The sequence below is a fragment of the Coffea eugenioides genome, unplaced genomic scaffold, assembly GCF_003713205.1.
Source record: "Coffea eugenioides isolate CCC68of unplaced genomic scaffold, Ceug_1.0 ScVebR1_1593;HRSCAF=2470, whole genome shotgun sequence".
Classification (NCBI taxonomy): Eukaryota; Viridiplantae; Streptophyta; class Magnoliopsida; order Gentianales; family Rubiaceae; genus Coffea; species Coffea eugenioides.
This window is the reverse complement of record NW_020862007.1, coordinates 21,659-38,817: the sequence shown is the minus strand read 5'-3', so window position 1 is coordinate 38,817 and position 17,159 is coordinate 21,659. Positions and strand designations below refer to the sequence as shown.

At 34.7% G+C, this 17,159-nt stretch overlaps 1 long non-coding RNA gene and 1 pseudogene across 1 annotated transcript; both read right to left on the bottom strand.

Annotated features, from left to right (window-relative positions):
- Positions 1–1,893: 1,893 nt before the first annotated feature.
- On the bottom strand, positions 1,894–2,656 carry LOC113755583. The gene is made up of 3 exons (XR_003465684.1): positions 2,642–2,656; positions 2,311–2,438; positions 1,894–2,196 (listed from the first exon to the last, which is right to left on the bottom strand). It is a non-coding gene; the product is annotated as an uncharacterized LOC113755583 (long non-coding RNA).
- Positions 2,657–7,565: 4,909 nt separating this feature from the next.
- LOC113755581 lies at positions 7,566–16,642 on the bottom strand (annotated as a pseudogene).
- Positions 16,643–17,159: the final 517 nt, after the last annotated feature.

Here is a 17,159-nt window from a genome sequence, read left to right as displayed (position 1 = left end):
GCTTTGATTTATTTGTTTTTCCTTTAAAATTGCACCCTTTTATTAATCCAAACGTTGCTTGAGATTTGATTTTTTTTTAATTACAGATGATGAAAATTTCTTGTAAAACATGTGAAATAATAGACCCGTAAATTAAAGAAATAAATCAATAAAACATAGCATATTTTATATTTTTTTTAGGAAAAATCGTTCAAAACACCCCTTATTGTTTGCAAAATGAATTTTTTGTTTCTCACTTTTAAAAGTGTATTTTTACGTCCCTTATAAATTCATATTTGTCAAATTTCATCTCTACCTAAATTTGCATCTAGTTTTTTTATTGGAATCCACCACGTGCCTTGCACGTGATCATTTTTAAGGACAAAATTAGCAAATCAAAATTTACATAATCTGATTGATAATATCTCACATTTCACAAAATGAATTGTTTCGACCCTCATATTTTATAAATTAAATTTTTTTATCCATCATTGATCATATATGCAAATAACTTTAAAAAGTAACTCATGTATATATGTCTATTTAATTTCACATGAACAATATAAATAGCATATAATATATCTTTATTTAATTTCGTCTGAATGTAATATTCAAGTGAAATTAAATAGATATATAAAGGAGTTTAAAAAAATGTTAATTTTCTACTCAAGTTCATTTTACTTTTATTCAAAAATTAAAAACAAAGAAAACATTTAATTCTAAATATTATCAAGTGTTTATATTGAATTAAATTTGAACAGAAAAAACAAACGAAGGAAAAGTATGACAAAAGAAGTAAGTGATTGACACTTTCAAATTTTAAAACAATCACAAACCAATTAATTCAATTATTGATCTTAAAAGTGGCGAGTCAAAATTTCATATTTAAAATACAATTTGTTAGCATGACTATAGAATTCGATTTAGGACCGATTTATTAGATGACCTTATTATGTAACTCAATAAATGAATTATTAACAAAAGGGAAAAAGCCATAAATATTGAATAGATTCACATGGTGAAATCAAATAAAAATATATATTGATTTAAAATAAAATTATTATTTTTAAACCAATGTATATATCTATTGAATAGCATGTGTATAACTACAATTAGTCTACTTAGATGAAAGCAAATAAAAATAAATTACATGCTATTCATATTATTTAGGTAAAATTAGTTAGATTTAAAAAATTATTTGTACACATAGTCAATAAGGGATGAAAAAATTTATTTTATAAAATATGAGAGATGATACAATTTATTTTGTGAAATAAGAGAGACAAAATTTTATTTTGTTAAATATGAGGAACTATGAATCAAATTATGTAAATTTTAATTTGACAATCTTGTCCTTAAAAAATGATCATGTGTAAAGCGTGTGATAGATTCCAATAAAAAACTAGTCAAAAATTTAGGTAGGTACCAAAATTGTTCAATATCAATTTGTAAGAAACGTAAAAATACACTTTTTTAAATGAAGGACGAAAAAATTATTTTGTAAAATATGATGTACGTTTTGAACAAATTTTACTATTTTTTTATCATTAGCCATCTATTGTGAATTTTTTCTTTAAAAATATCATACTTTGTATCGTTCAATTTCTTTTCAAAATCTTTCAAATTCTAATATTTATAGTTAATTTGGATGTTTAGATTAGAAAACAAATGATAGAAAATGCTACATTATGAAAGAAAAGAAAAGAAGAGAAAGGAAAAAAATTAGATTTTAATATTGTTTTTGAGTTAAGGTAGGATTAGTGATGATTTTGGATATATATATATGTGTGTGTGTGTGTGTGTGTTAATAAAAATTTATTCAGCACACATTTGAGAACAAAATTGGCATTTAGAAAAATTTTATTAGGCATTCTTAGCTTTTTTTCGATGCTTTCCGCCCACATTCGGTGGTAACCATAATAGTAGGAGTTCATTTATCCAAATCAAATGCTTTCCATCATTTTCTACCCCACAAAACTCCCAAATGCTACCAAAAGTGTCCTCGCCCTTCCCTCGATCAAATGCAGCTGTTGTCAGGAGGCGCATCCTCTCTCTTTGAGCAACATTCAATCTTTCACCACGGCCCACACCTCCAGAACCATTTTGGTTCCCATTTGTGTTGTTGCCATTTGGCTTCAAGCGTTTTCGCTGCTCCACTCTCTCAGAAAGCTCTCGGTATTTAGCACGTAAATCCTCCAAATCACGTCTGGCTTCTCTCTACATTCAGAAGCAAAGCATAATGTAATGACAATACAACGTAAAAGAGACCACATATCTACAATATCATCAAGCAATGATTAGACAAGTTAAGCTTGCGAATCACAAACATACAAGCGCTTTTCCTCCTCCATTTTCATTTGCTTTTCTCTTTCTAATTCCTCTTCAATCCGCTTCTGTTTAGCTCGTTGCCTGGCCTCAGTTGTGGATTTGAGAAACAACTGCTTCCTTTTCTCTTTAAGCTGCCATGGAAACAAGAGTGAAAAATTTAAATTTCTGAAAGTTACGAACATTACATGAAAACAATACTGTGGTTCCAATTTAGCAGCCATTCACTGCTCTTGTATCTTGTTTAACTAGAAATTGCTGTGCAGTAGAAAATACCAAAATCAACAGAAACTATAAGACAAAGATCTGTTAGAACACATGGAATCGGAACACACACCTGCTCTGGTGTCAGCACTTGTCAGGCACATTGACAAGATTATACTTGTCAGCCGTGGAAGCGTCCATCTTCTCCTCAGTTTCAACTTGTTCGCCCTTTGCTTTGCATAAAGATTGTATTGCCTTCGCACTCTCATATTTAGTTCAAATCCAACTTCACAGGCAGAGAGATTAACAGTGGCATAATGCCGAAAAAATTACACTAGTGAAAATTACAAATATATGTGAACATATGTATATCAAGAGATACCAGTGGTTTTATGACGAGGCCTAAAATTTTCCGGAATATAACCCGAGGCTCATCCTCCCCTGCCCAGCTATCACAAGACCAAATCATAATTGAAGGGTGTAATTTATCGGTAATTTTATCAAAACACAACTTCACAATGCAAATTAATCTAAGCGAACCAAAGAATCAGGGCTTTTGTTACCCAATGCGGAAATACGAACCGCCATTGTCGATGACGCTGGGGACGGTTGAATCGAACTGGCTGTAATCCGTCTGCCTCTCTATCTTCTATATGAATGGCATTTTTCTTTCCTTTCCTTTTCTTTTTTGGGGGTAATTACTGCAGATGTGGCAGGTGAACCCTAGTTATTTTCCCACCTCAACTGCAAATGGTGAGAAGGTTTTATGTGCAGAGAAAGAAGAACCTTTTCATGAAGCGGCTTTCCTAGCGTCGACCTGGTGAGGGTGGACTGGTTCAGTTCTGCGTCCATGCCCCCTCCAAGTATACCGGTTCAATTGAACCGGCTAAGTTACTTTGAAATGCCTCCGGATTGAAGATTATTTGGAATAATTTTTAAAAAAATGAGAGTGCAGTAACTGTGTCTGAGTAACTTTGGATAACTTATACTGGGGAAGTTTCAAAATACTTGGAAACTAGCCACAGTGCCATCTTTTCTAACATGCTTCCTGAAATGTGGAGGGGATATTACTTATGAAAATTAACAAAATCTGTACCTTTCACCCCCCACATGTTGTGCACACAAGTCTCCATCAATTCTGCATATCTAACAGCCATATTTTGGATGAATTGTGTAACACAGACAATTTTAAGCATGATTGACATCCTCTGTATTGTCTTCAGATCCGCATCTTGCTCGCTCTCTCTCAACCCACATTTTTTGGTCATGTTCATCAGTAACCACACAAACTGTTCTCATGAAAAACTTCTCCATGTTCCCTCATCATTCACTAAAATGATGCATGTCTGAAAATTTAAGCCATAACTATAAATCTGGTAAAACTAAAATCCAACACAAGAAATCTGGTAAAACCATCCGCTACTCAAGCTGAGCTCTATAGCCTACAAATTTTAGTATTGCATAAAGACGGATGTGTAAAACTTCAAGCAAACTCTTCACAAAGACCAGCTCCTTCTTACAACCATTCTAACAAAGAAAGCTTCAAAAATTAGTACAAGCACACATCATTGTCAAAGGGAAACCACTTATGAAAGCAATATGAGGAACAAAAGTAAATTGCGACCACATATCTATATATACAGACTCCAACCCAAAAAATCAACTCCAAATATCGACCAACCTTGAAGTTACTCATAATCTAACCAATTGGTCAGTTTACCAAACTCTACAAGTCAGAGCATCCCCGTAAATGACCCAAATTATTAAACTCTAATTCAGATATTGCAAAAGAAACATCTCACTGAAAGTATAGGTAACAAATTTTTCACCAAAAAGCAACCATAAACATAACCTTGGAAAATTTTCAAAAAAGCGGATAAAGAATACGTTAAATATTGCTTGGGTACATGAAGACCCGAACCCTTGATCCCTGAAATATCAGAATACAGAAACATTCATTTAAGAAAAAGAAATAGCAAACCAAATAGGAATGATAAATAAAGGAACAGCAGTACAGTTAATATTACCTCTTAGCTCGGACGACGCCGCTCACTGACTTGGGGGGCAGACTTGAACCTAGCCCTGACAACGCCGCTCTTACCTAACGGTAACAGCGGCGTTATCAAGGCTAAGTTCAAGTCCAACCTACACCCATTCTTCACCGTAACAGCGGCGTCGTCAGAGCTAAGTTCAAGTCCAACCTGCACCCATTCTTCTTAACCTTAGCCTTGTAGATGTACGCCATCTTCTTGCCGAGGTACCAAGCCACCTCCTCCTTTGCGTTCACTCCTTCGATCTGAATCAACGAAGTGTTCGGGTACTGGTTGGACTGCGACCTCTTGTACCCCAATATAGTTCCTCTCACGTAAAGCCTGCAGGGGTTAAACCCAAAAAGTCGGGAGAAAAATCAAATTCAGTGAAATTACGGAATAAGGGGAAAATGGAGATGGAGTCGGAAAATTAGATGACCTGACGCGCTCTCCTTGGCGTCCCTTAACCATTTTCTGATGGGTGATGAGGGGCGGCGGGGAATGGGTAATGGGGCGGCGGGGAATGGGTGATGGAGGAGTCCCAGAACAGTTGCGTTAAAACCCTAGGTGAGTCAATGATGGTTATATGTGTTGATGATAGGTATTATTTCAGAAACCCCCCTTTAGATTTCTATCAATTTCGCTACCCTCCCCGGAATATTTGAAAATAGCACTTGTTTTCCCTGTAAGTCATTTGGGCCCAACACTTGTCTCATGAATGATCAAATATCTTTACTATGCTTGCAACTTAAGAAGTATTACGTATTTACATGGACAGAAACAATTTAGTCATTTGTACTAAATTAACCATGATTTTGAACATGAAAAAATTGAAAATCTTGAATACTAAATTTCGTAGCGATGATTGTTAACATTTTAAAATTTTTTATATTTTAATACTTCTTGTAATTTCTTTCTCTTAAAAAAAGATTAAAATTTTCATCGAAATATTATTATTTCATAAATTTATTATAGCAATAACAAGATGAATGTGAAAATACACAAAAAATAAATAAAGTATTAAAGTATGTTTACAATTAGATTTTATTCAGTTACAGCTAAAATGCAACTATACATAATCTATTCTTTCCTTTCTTTTTCAGAATATTCGGTGTTTCTTTTCTTTTTTTTTTTGTATAAGTAACGCAAACAAAATGGTTAGACAATTTTTTTTCTGCTTTGATTTATTTGTTTTTCCTTTAAAATTGCACCCTTTTATTAATCCAAACGTTGCTTGAGATTTGATTTTTTTTTAATTACAGATGATGAAAATTTCTTGTAAAACATGTGAAATAATAGACCCGTAAATTAAAGAAATAAATCAATAAAACATAGCATATTTTATATTTTTTTTAGGAAAAATCGTTCAAAACACCCCTTATTGTTTGCAAAATGAATTTTTTGTTTCTCACTTTTAAAAGTGTATTTTTACGTCCCTTATAAATTCATATTTGTCAAATTTCATCTCTACCTAAATTTGCATCTAGTTTTTTTATTGGAATCCACCACGTGCTTTTGCACGTGATCATTTTTAAGGACAAAATTAGCAAATCAAAATTTACATAATCTGATTGATAATATTTCACATTTCACAAAATGAATTGTTTCGACCCTCATATTTTATAAATTAAATTTTTTTATCCATCATTGATCATATATGCAAATAACTTTAAAAAGTAACTCATGTATATATGTCTATTTAATTTCACATGAACAATATAAATAGCATATAATATGTCTTTATTTGATTTCGTCTGAATGTAATATTCCAGTAAAATTAAATAGATATATAAAGGAGTTTTAAAGAATGTTAATTTTCTACTCATGTTCATTTTACTTTTATTCAAAAATTGAAAACAAAGAAAACATTTAATTCTAAATATTATCAAGTGTTTATATTGAATTAAATTTGAACAGAAAAAAGAAACGAAGGAAAAGTATGACAAAAGAAGTAAGCGATTGACACTTTCAAATTTTAAAACAATCACAAACCAATTAATTCAATTGTTGATCTTAAAAGTGGCGAGTCAAAATTTCATATTTAAAATACAATTTGTTAGCATTTCATATTTAAAATACAATTTGTTAGCATGACTATAGAATTCGATTTAGGACCGATTAATTAGATAACCTTATTATATAACTCAATAAATGAATTATTAACAAAAGAGAAAAAGCCATAAATATTGAATAGATTCACATGGTGAAATCAAATAAAAATATATATTGATTTAAAATAAAATTATTATTTTTAAACCAATGTATATATCTATTGAATAGCATGTGTATAACTACAATTAGTCTACTTAGATGAAAGCAAATAAAAATACATTACATGCTATTCATATTATTTAGGTAAAATTAATTAGATTTAAAAAATTATTTGTACACATAGTCAATAAGGGATGAAAAAATTTATTTTATAAAATATGAGAGATGATACAATTTATTTTGTGAAATATGAGAGACAAAATTTTATTTTGTTAAATATGAGGAACTATGGATCAAATTATGTAAATTTTAATTTGACAATCTTGTCCTTAAAAAATTATCATGTGTAAAGCGTGTGATAGATTCCAATAAAAAACTAGTCAAAAATTTAGGTAGGTACCAAAATTGTTCAATATCAATTTGTAAGAAACGTAAAAATACACTTTTTTAAATGAAGGACGAAAAAATTATTTTGTAAAATATGATGTACGTTTTGAACAAATTTTACTATTTTTTTATCATTAGCCATCTATTGTGAATTTTTTCTTTAAAAATATCATACTTTGTATCGTTCAATTTCTTTTCAAAATCTTTCAAATTCTAATATTTATAGTTAATTTGGATGTTTAGATTAGAAAACAAATGATAGAAAATGCTACATTATGAAAGAAAAGAAAAGAAGAGAAAGGAAAAAAATTAGATTTTAATATTGTTTTTGAGTTAAGGTAGGATTAGTGATGATTTTGGATATATATATATGTGTGTGTGTGTGTGTGTGTTAATAAAAATTTATTCAGCACACATTTGAGAACAAAATTGGCATTTAGAAAAATTTTATTAGGCATTCTTAGCTTTTTTTCGATGCTTTCCGCCCACATTCGGTGGTAACCATAATAGTAGGAGTTCATTTATCCAAATCAAATGCTTTCCATCATTTTCTACCCCACAAAACTCCCAAATGCTACCAAAAGTGTCCTCGCCCTTCCCTCGATCAAATGCAGCTGTTGTCAGGAGGCGCATCCTCTCTCTTTGAGCAACATTCAATCTTTCACCACGGCCCACACCTCCAGAACCATTTTGGTTCCCATTTGTGTTGTTGCCATTTGGCTTCAAGCGTTTTCGCTGCTCCACTCTCTCAGAAAGCTCTCGGTATTTAGCACGTAAATCCTCCAAATCACGTCTGGCTTCTCTCTACATTCAGAAGCAAAGCATAATGTAATGACAATACAACGTAAAAGAGACCACATATCTACAATATCATCAAGCAATGATTAGACAAGTTAAGCTTGCGAATCACAAACATACAAGCGCTTTTCCTCCTCCATTTTCATTTGCTTTTCTCTTTCTAATTCCTCTTCAATCCGCTTCTGTTTAGCTCGTTGCCTGGCCTCAGTTGTGGATTTGAGAAACAACTGCTTCCTTTTCTCTTTAAGCTGCCATGGAAACAAGAGTGAAAAATTTAAATTTCTGAAAGTTACGAACATTACATGAAAACAATACTGTGGTTCCAATTTAGCAGCCATTCACTGCTCTTGTATCTTGTTTAACTAGAAATTGCTGTGCAGTAGAAAATACCAAAATCAACAGAAACTATAAGACAAAGATCTGTTAGAACACATGGAATCGGAACACACACCTGCTCTGGTGTCAGCACATTGTCAGGCACATTGACAAGATTATACTTGTCAGCCGTGGAAGCGTCCATCTTCTCCTCAGTTTCAACTTGTTCGCCCTTTGCTTTGCAAAAAGATTGTATTGCCTTTGCCAGATTAGATTCTATTTCCTGTTTAGAGGCATAGCCAGTCTCTCTCTAGAAATGCAGGAACATTATTCTCTTCAACCAGCTTGAGCTGCTTTAAGAGGAATTCCAAACCTCTAATGTCATTTTCAAGCTCATTAATTCGAGAGGACCTCTTTGCTTCAGCCATCTCCCTTAGTCTTTGACCCTGTCTCTCCTTTAGAGCAGCCTTTCCAGCTAGCTCTTCTTCTGAAGGTTGTTCTTCAGCTGGTGCAGGAGTCCAAGGAAGCTGCCAGCACCTGGTCTTTTCTTCAGCTTCTTTATCCCCTTTCTGCTACAAGTTGAATTGCTTAGATGATTGCAGAAGCAAAGCAGAATAGTTGCAGACAAGTCAGAAAGACCAAACTACACTACCTGAAATATTCGGACTTCTGATGTATAATCTGATGCAATGTAACAGTGTTCCATCTTAAGGTCTTCAACTTTTTCCCATGTGAGCTTAGAACTGTTTTAAAAAAAATAAGCGATCAAGACTACAAAACAAATGAAGAAAAGTTCCAATTGCATTTACAGAGGGACCGGCATTCTCAAGCTTACATGTGATGGGGATATTTAAGTGAAAGAAGCTGCTTCAGATAATCGGTAACATGGTATCCACCAACACTAGTTCGGCAACATGCTTCGTAAGCAGGTTCTCCATTTATGAACTGTGATAGGAAAAATGGATAAGAATTCAAACTTACACATATACATTGTAGACCATTGCAAGTTGTTAAGGTGCAGTACTTCATATAACACTAGGATAAGTATCAGAGACTGAATACATTAACTGGTATTACATGCAGGTGTTAATGTTTCACTTTGTTATTCTGGCTTCTTAATTGCCCACAGTAAACCATTGCTCAGCTATCAAACATTCCTAGTCCCCAGTGAGAAGGATGCTGCTCAATTTGGTTCTTAGCTCAGTGATTCATTTTCTTCTAGCTTGAGCCTCAAAGAAGCATATTGAGCTAAAATATTATATTCAAGGCGCTACATATGCCAAACACCAAACTCTGCAAACCTTGCACCACCAATAATCTCCAGCAATCCATCCCAGACCTTTGGTTACAGGGGTGTAGGGGACCACCGTCACCACCCCCACCCTACTTATCCAAGATATTACCTTTCCACCCCTTGAAAATTTGGAATTCTTCAAAATACTCCTTTACAAAATTAAAGTATTGCCCCCGTATAGTTTGAGAATATTTATCACAAGTCAATTATAGGTTGCCCATTAAAAGTAAAATTTCGGCATCCTCCTATGAGCAACCTGCGAACTACATGATGCTGTACTTGGCTGAATCCATGATGCCAAGCTCAAGCTTAGGTGTTTGGCTGGTTTGTAGGACAGGCCTACAGGTTGTGCATATCCAACGAATAATGCGACAAATACAGATAGATAACTAATTCTTTAATAGGTCATAGGCAAAGCATATTTGTGTTGACCTACAAAAAGTTAATGGCAAAATTCATGAAATTATTAAGGATGGGTGTACCCTACATGAACAACATGTTTCTTCCAGAAGAATATAATCTATTCAATGTAGGTCTTTTCATACTTGATACCAATAGTAGACTCAGTGGCACCAGATCAAGATAGTGACTTGGTATGGGCACTGAACTTCAGAATAAACTAACCTAACCTTTAATGGAACAGCAAAAGAATTGCGGCAGTGACGCATAGTTGAGATTTGTGATGGATATGTTTCTGTACTCACTGCTCCATGAAATTGGAATTATCCACAAAATCCCTATGAACTTCAGTAAAAACTGTGAGGACCCGTAATCTCCTTAATTTCTAGATTTTATATTCTTTGAATTGCTCGTTTTTCCACATTTTCTTTATTCAAAAAAATTGTGAAAATAAATTTTTTGAGTGAATATAGTTTTTAAATGATTTTTCTAGTATCGAATAGTTTTTGAGAAATTAAGAACGTATATCGGACGTGGGACCCATTAGGGCGAAAAGTTCAGAGAAATTCGGCTAACTAGGTTAAGATTTGGATACTGAGTTTAATTTACCGGGTGTTAAGAGATGATTAGAGGATACCTTATGGATTAGAGTGAGAGGGAATAAAAGGATATTGATGCATTAAATAGGGTGACAAGTGTCACCTTATGATTAAGTCTTGAGTTATGACTTACTATTCATTTTTTTTTTGACTTTTGACCAATTGCTTAAATATCTCAAAAATTGACTAAAAATTCATTCTTTCTTTCTCCTTGTTGGCCGGCCACCTTAAACTCAAGAAGGAAGAAAACTCTTCAAAGAAAAACTCTCCAACTAGTGCAAATCATCCAAACCAAGTGCTTAAATTTGTTTCTTCTCCATAAAATCCCTCCCTTTGGTGCTAGTAAGTGTTTTTGTGGAAGTGTTCAAGGAAGCTAAGGTGTTCTACAACTCCTTTTCTCTTGTTTACTAGGTAAGTGGTACTTGAACTTCCTCCTACACCTAATGATGCTTAATTTGTGCCTAGTGGTGGCTAAAGTGCTGAAATTTGTGGTTTATTTCTTAGTTTTAGATGAATTGGTGAAGTTTTTATTTTATTGATGAATTTTCTGGTTTAATGTGATCATGATGTTGTGGTTATGTATGATAGTTGGTAATGAGGGGTAATGACTCTAGTAGGTGTAAATGATTGGTAATTGCAACCAATTTTGGATTTGGAAGAAAATGTGAAAAGTTAGGGTTCATAACCCCCAAATCTGTCCGGTTTTATATCATATGGTTAGAGCAGAATTGGCCTTTGCTTAAAACATGAAAGTTGTAGGTATTGATGTGTTTGAGGTTCTTGTAAAATTTCAGGTCATTTGGAGTAGTGTAGAGAGAGAAATGTCTATTTACTATTGCTGTTCTGGGTTCATCAGGATTGGAAAACTGCGACTGTAATTGGTTGTTTTGACTGGAATTTCTTTGGAATTGGTTGTTGAGGTCTTCTGATGAAATGTAACCCTGTTTCTTAGCTTTCAAGTTGGTTTTGGAATTTTGGGATTTGGACTTGTGTAGACTGAGTTATGATGTTTACACCGGAATGCATTTTGTGAACCTGTTTTTTGTGATTCTGGTATAGTATCTTACATTTTTGACCTGGTTACACTCGAAACTGGGTTGAGTGACCTTCTACAATATTGTAGCCCTATTTCTTAGCTTCGAAAACGATTGGTCTTGCACCTTTATCCAACAATCGTAGTGCCTTTGGTGCCATTACCGTAAAATGACGTCAAAACCTATTTTTCTGGTTTTGAACTTAACTTTCATTTCCGGACTTTTCCCTAGCTTGACTTGTCTTTTTGTACTTCTTAGAGCTTGCTGAATGGCTATTGGATGAACTTGTTGTTGTGTGTGTACCTTTGGATTTGAATGAGAAGAATAATGAAGCCATGATGGCTGGAAAAGTAAGAAATTTAGGGGAAGTGCTGCCCGATTTTATAGGCCGTTTGGTTCCTTTAAGTTTGAATTGGCTTGTGATAGAAATGAAGGCTTTTGGGTTTATTTGCGCCTAGGTCTTCATGTTACCGTTTCGTTTCCAAGAAAATCATGTTTTTGCACTCTTGCATTAGTATTTATTTGGCAAGGCGTACGACGTGTAGTCGAGCCTCACTTGTGCATTATGTTTACTCGATTTTGGATATGAAACCTTCAAATGGGTTATTTTGATTATTTTAGGGTTTCTTGGCGATTAAGGCCAATCTGAAGTGAAAACTTTTGAAATTGAGCCAGTGAGTGTTACCATCCCCTCCATTGCTGTTTAACTTGATTTCTGCTCTGCAATCTTTAATTTGTTAGAGACAAGGGTGTACTTTATCACACTCGTTCTCTTGTCTGTTCAGATGCTAATTTTGGTATGAATCTGTATCTCTATCTGATATCTGTATCTGTTATCTGTTCGGACGTCGTTTGGAAATTTGTAAACCAACGACCTTTTTATGACCTATGAGCTCAAGTCCTGTGGCTAAGTTATTCGAGTCGGGCCGACAAGGGTCTGGACGATTAGATAATGAACCACGGTAGTCTGTTCGGGGATTTTGGGTATTGAGACCCTTGATTCCAGGTATATACTCGAGTATTACCATTTATGTTCGAATGCGGTGAGCGGGCCCGGTAAAGGGGTGTTTGGTGGACGAAATTCGGTGTAAAGTGGAATCTACGGACGCGTTGGTTCTATATACGTTGACGGAGAGTTAACCGGTTTAGATCAAGTAATGCGCTGGAAATTTGGCTCCTGAGAGCCACCCGTATCCTTCTGATTTGAATCATTGGTTCCTTTGCTTTAGATCTGGCATGTGTTACTTGATTTGCTAAACCGTGAAATGCCATGATTTTAATGCTATCTGTTTGGTACCTCATTGAGCGCAAGCTCACCCCTTTCTGTTCCTTTTGTTTTCCTTACAGGAAAATAAACACTTTTGGACTGGAATTGATAAATGGTTGCCGAACTGAGCTAGTTGAACATATCTTTTGTATAGCTTATTGATTTAAACCCTAAATGTACTTTTGGGTCCGTTTCTCTTTTGGAATTGGCAAACCAGTCATGTATCCACTTTTGAATACTTTTGTATGCCACTTTGGCTTGTAAATGCTAAGTTTCAAGATGTGAATGTTTGCTTGATATTTGGTTGGGTTCGGACGGGTCGGTTACTATTCATAGCCGACTTCGGTTTCATTTTTTTTTTATTTGGACATTTTGACTTGTTTACGCGCGTTAGTATATTCCGGAACGTCTTAGATCGATGCGAACTGAACCGTTAGTCCTGGCGAGAGTTGGGCAGGCAGTCCGCTAACCCCTTTGGTTCGCCTTAGGGGAAAGTGGGGCTGTCACAAAAACAAGTGAAGCATACCCAAATAGCATCACTAGTCATAAATCCTGAGCAAATTGCAAGACCATCACTATTACATATTCCAAGTTGTTGGTTGTACTTGTAGCTGAATGTGGCATCCACACCAAATGCTGCTAAAGGGAAAGTAAAAAGTATGTGATACATTAAAATAGCAACAGTCCAAGCACTCATGGCATCGGACCATATAAAACGAGAAATACAAGTACAATACGCTGTGACCATCGTGTGTCAATCATGCTACATCCATACAAAGATAAAACATGCAGTTGACAATAATATTAAGAGTTTGCATCCCTGTTTCACCGTAACTAAAATATTTGCCCAAACAAGCAGAAGCTTCAGTTAACTAACAACTGGCAAGCATAACTATTCAAGGAACTCCATAAGACTCAAAAAGAAGTTCTGCCATTCTACAACGAGACTGGATAGCACACTCGGTGATCAAAACAGGATGGTCAATCCGTTCTGCCATCAAATCAACTACATGAATATTTCCAACGCTGATATCTAAAATCAAGAAATTCAGGAATCAAATATGAAGCGATAAATATTGCAAAAAACACAAATGAAGTCAGACATCTACAAGCTGCACAAAAATAAACATGAAGAAATGAATCAAATTGACATAAAAAGCTTATTCTAAACCACAGCATTTTTGGGATGTCAACCATTGCCTGCAAAGAAAGCTTGTAAATTCTTTAAGGAGATCAATGAAGACATTCAATGCTTTGAGCCCACAGTATTTACCTCAGTTATATATAAAGTGCAAATCAGAATCTCAACTGCTTATGACACAAAAAGTCAACACGAAACATTAGGTCTGCACGAAATGTCACAAAAGTTTAATAAGTAAAACTAGGGGGGTGGATGCAATGACAAACAGATCTCCAGGAATAAATCTACTATCTATTCACGCTATACAACATATATAGCTTTGCAAGCAAAACCGGATAATCACATAAAATATGATGACAGTAAGAAAAACCAGCAGCTTCCGAATTGATAAGCCTCACATTGCATTTTACATCAGATCACACCAAAAAGAACTTTGATATAGTCGAGTAAAGAATTGAAAGGTGATGTAGCAGTACCTGCGACAGATCAGCACCTAATCGATCAAAACCGAAGTCAAGAATCTATACATGCAAGAAAAAACACACAACTCAGCAACTTGATCTGTGAACATAAAGTTGATGTAAGAAACGAAAATGTTTCAGTTTCCAATCAATGCAAAATAGCATCATACAAACATGTTGAAGGTAACTTGATGCAACATATTATTATTTTTTTTTCAGAGACAACAACTGTTGTATAATCTAATCTATCCTACACTAAGGGGGAGGGGACGGACCTAAGGAGGTCCAGGGGTAACACGGAGGGGACTGAACCACTACCGAACCAGATGGGTGCACGACACACCCGCCTGGATTAAACGATGGAACATATTAAGATATCCAAAAATTTGGATTAACGAAAAGTCGAAAAAAGAAAAGGAAAATTACATTATGTGTCATGTATTCTGCCTTATTCTACATTCATCTACAGCCCCCAATCAGAGTTTCTTTGTTATGTTAAACCTTACGTTTTGTAAGATATGCAATTGCTATGACTGAAGCTAAGCGTTTAGGCGTTAATTAGTCAGTTCAGACTTGTATAAACAGTAAGGTGGATTTCGGAGGAAACTGCTTGAATATCAAACATACTGCTTATATGACCTCAGGTAATATTATGTAAAGCAGTAAAGGCTAGAATGATTTGGGGCTTTTATATTCTTAACAAACTCCAAAGATTGGCATATGGCTAGTAAATACTCATAAAATCAAGATGGTAATTCACTGAGAACATTTCTACAAAATGACAGATATAAGTTTTGTGATGCAGATTGAGAAAGCAAGTTATCAATATGTAACACATAACACATGCTTCTTATGAGTCTAACAAATTACCGACTTTTAGTATCTCACTATTGACAGGGTGAAAGTAACTGCTGTGTGACGCATATGGACACAGAGGGTGTGCTTTATATCCTATTAGAATTATGAAACAAGTTGATCACCATTCTATAGTAAAGAGTATTCATTGGAGAATATAGAGTGAAAAGTTTCAGCAAGGTAACTTGAAACCCAGTTACTACTCAAAATTAATGAAACTTATATATTCCATTATCTCAAACTGATAAACGACATTGCCATCAAAAGATGAACGAGGTCCTGAACATGTGCAATCAAAATATCTTAGCAGCGTTGGGTTATGATCACCAACAACTGTGACTGTTTCACGTGCATTAGAAAGAATGCAGAAAAAACTTTTAATTGATGTAAAATCAAATTATAAAAGTCGAAGTTCGGAACTACGTGTAGATTCAAACATGTGAAGCTACCATTTTGAACCCATGAGTCCAAAACCTCTGCAATCTAAAACATGTGAATGCAGAGGTTTTGTTCTTTCCATTCAAATCATAAATTATAGGTTGAGTGGAACAGGAAAGGCCACAAATGTAAATACATAAATCATTTGACTGTATTAATTACACTCAATCTAGTGCTCCAGCAAAAACAAAGAAGCAGATATACTGACCTAGCATGCAATTATTTGAATAATAATAATAATAAAAAATAAAAGAATTCAATTACAGGAAAGCACCAAAAATTGAGGGTGGAAGACATTTGAAGCTTATTCATCTTCATCAAAAATCAAATCTTTGGTAAAAGAAATTTGGCAAGCACATGACCCATGAATTTTTGCTTATGTTGAGCCAGTATATACAAGTGATATCCAGCCTACCGGTTAAAAACAAGTTTTCCATCATTCATGCCATGCTCAAATAGGAAAAAAGAAGAAGAAGAAGAAGATTGGGGAAAAATCTAGCACAATGGTATATTCAGTTCAAATCCAACTTCACAGGCAGAGAGATTAACATTGGCATAATGCCGAAAAAATTACACTAGTGAAAATTACAAATATATGTGAACATATGTATATCAAGAGATACCAGTGGTTTTATGACGAGGCCTAAAATTTTCCGGAATATAACCCGAGGCTCATCCTCCCCTGCCCAGCTATCACAAGACCAAATCATAATTGAAGGGTGTAATTTATCGGTAATTTTATCAAAACACAACTTCACAATGCAAATTAATCTAAGCGAACCAAAGAATCAGGGCTTTTGTTACCCAATGCGGAAATACGAACCGCCATTGTCGATGACGCTGGGGACGGTTGAATCGAACTGGCTGTAATCCGTCTGCCTCTCTATCTTCTATATGAATGGCATTTTTCTTTCCTTTCCTTTTCTTTTTTGGGGGTAATTACTGCAGATGTGGCAGGTGAACCCTAGTTATTTTCCCACCTCAACTGCAAATGGTGAGAAGGTTTTATGTGCAGAGAAAGAAGAACCTTTTCATGAAGCGGCTTTCCTAGCGTCGACCTGGTGAGGGTGGACTGGTTCAGTTCTGCGTCCATGCCCCCTCCAAGTATACCGGTTCAATTGAACCGGCTAAGTTACTTTGAAATGCCTCCGGATTGAAGATTATTTGGAATAATTTTTAAAAAAATGAGAGTGCAGTAACTGTGTCTGAGTAACTTTGGATAACTTATACTGGGGAAGTTTCAAAATACTTGGAAACTAGCCACAGTGCCATCTTTTCTAACATGCTTCCTGAAATGTGGAGGGGATATTACTTATGAAAATTAACAAAATCTGTACCTTTCACCCCCCACATGTTGTGCACACAAGTCTCCATCAATTCTGCATATCTAACAGCCATATTTTGGATGAATTGTGTAACACA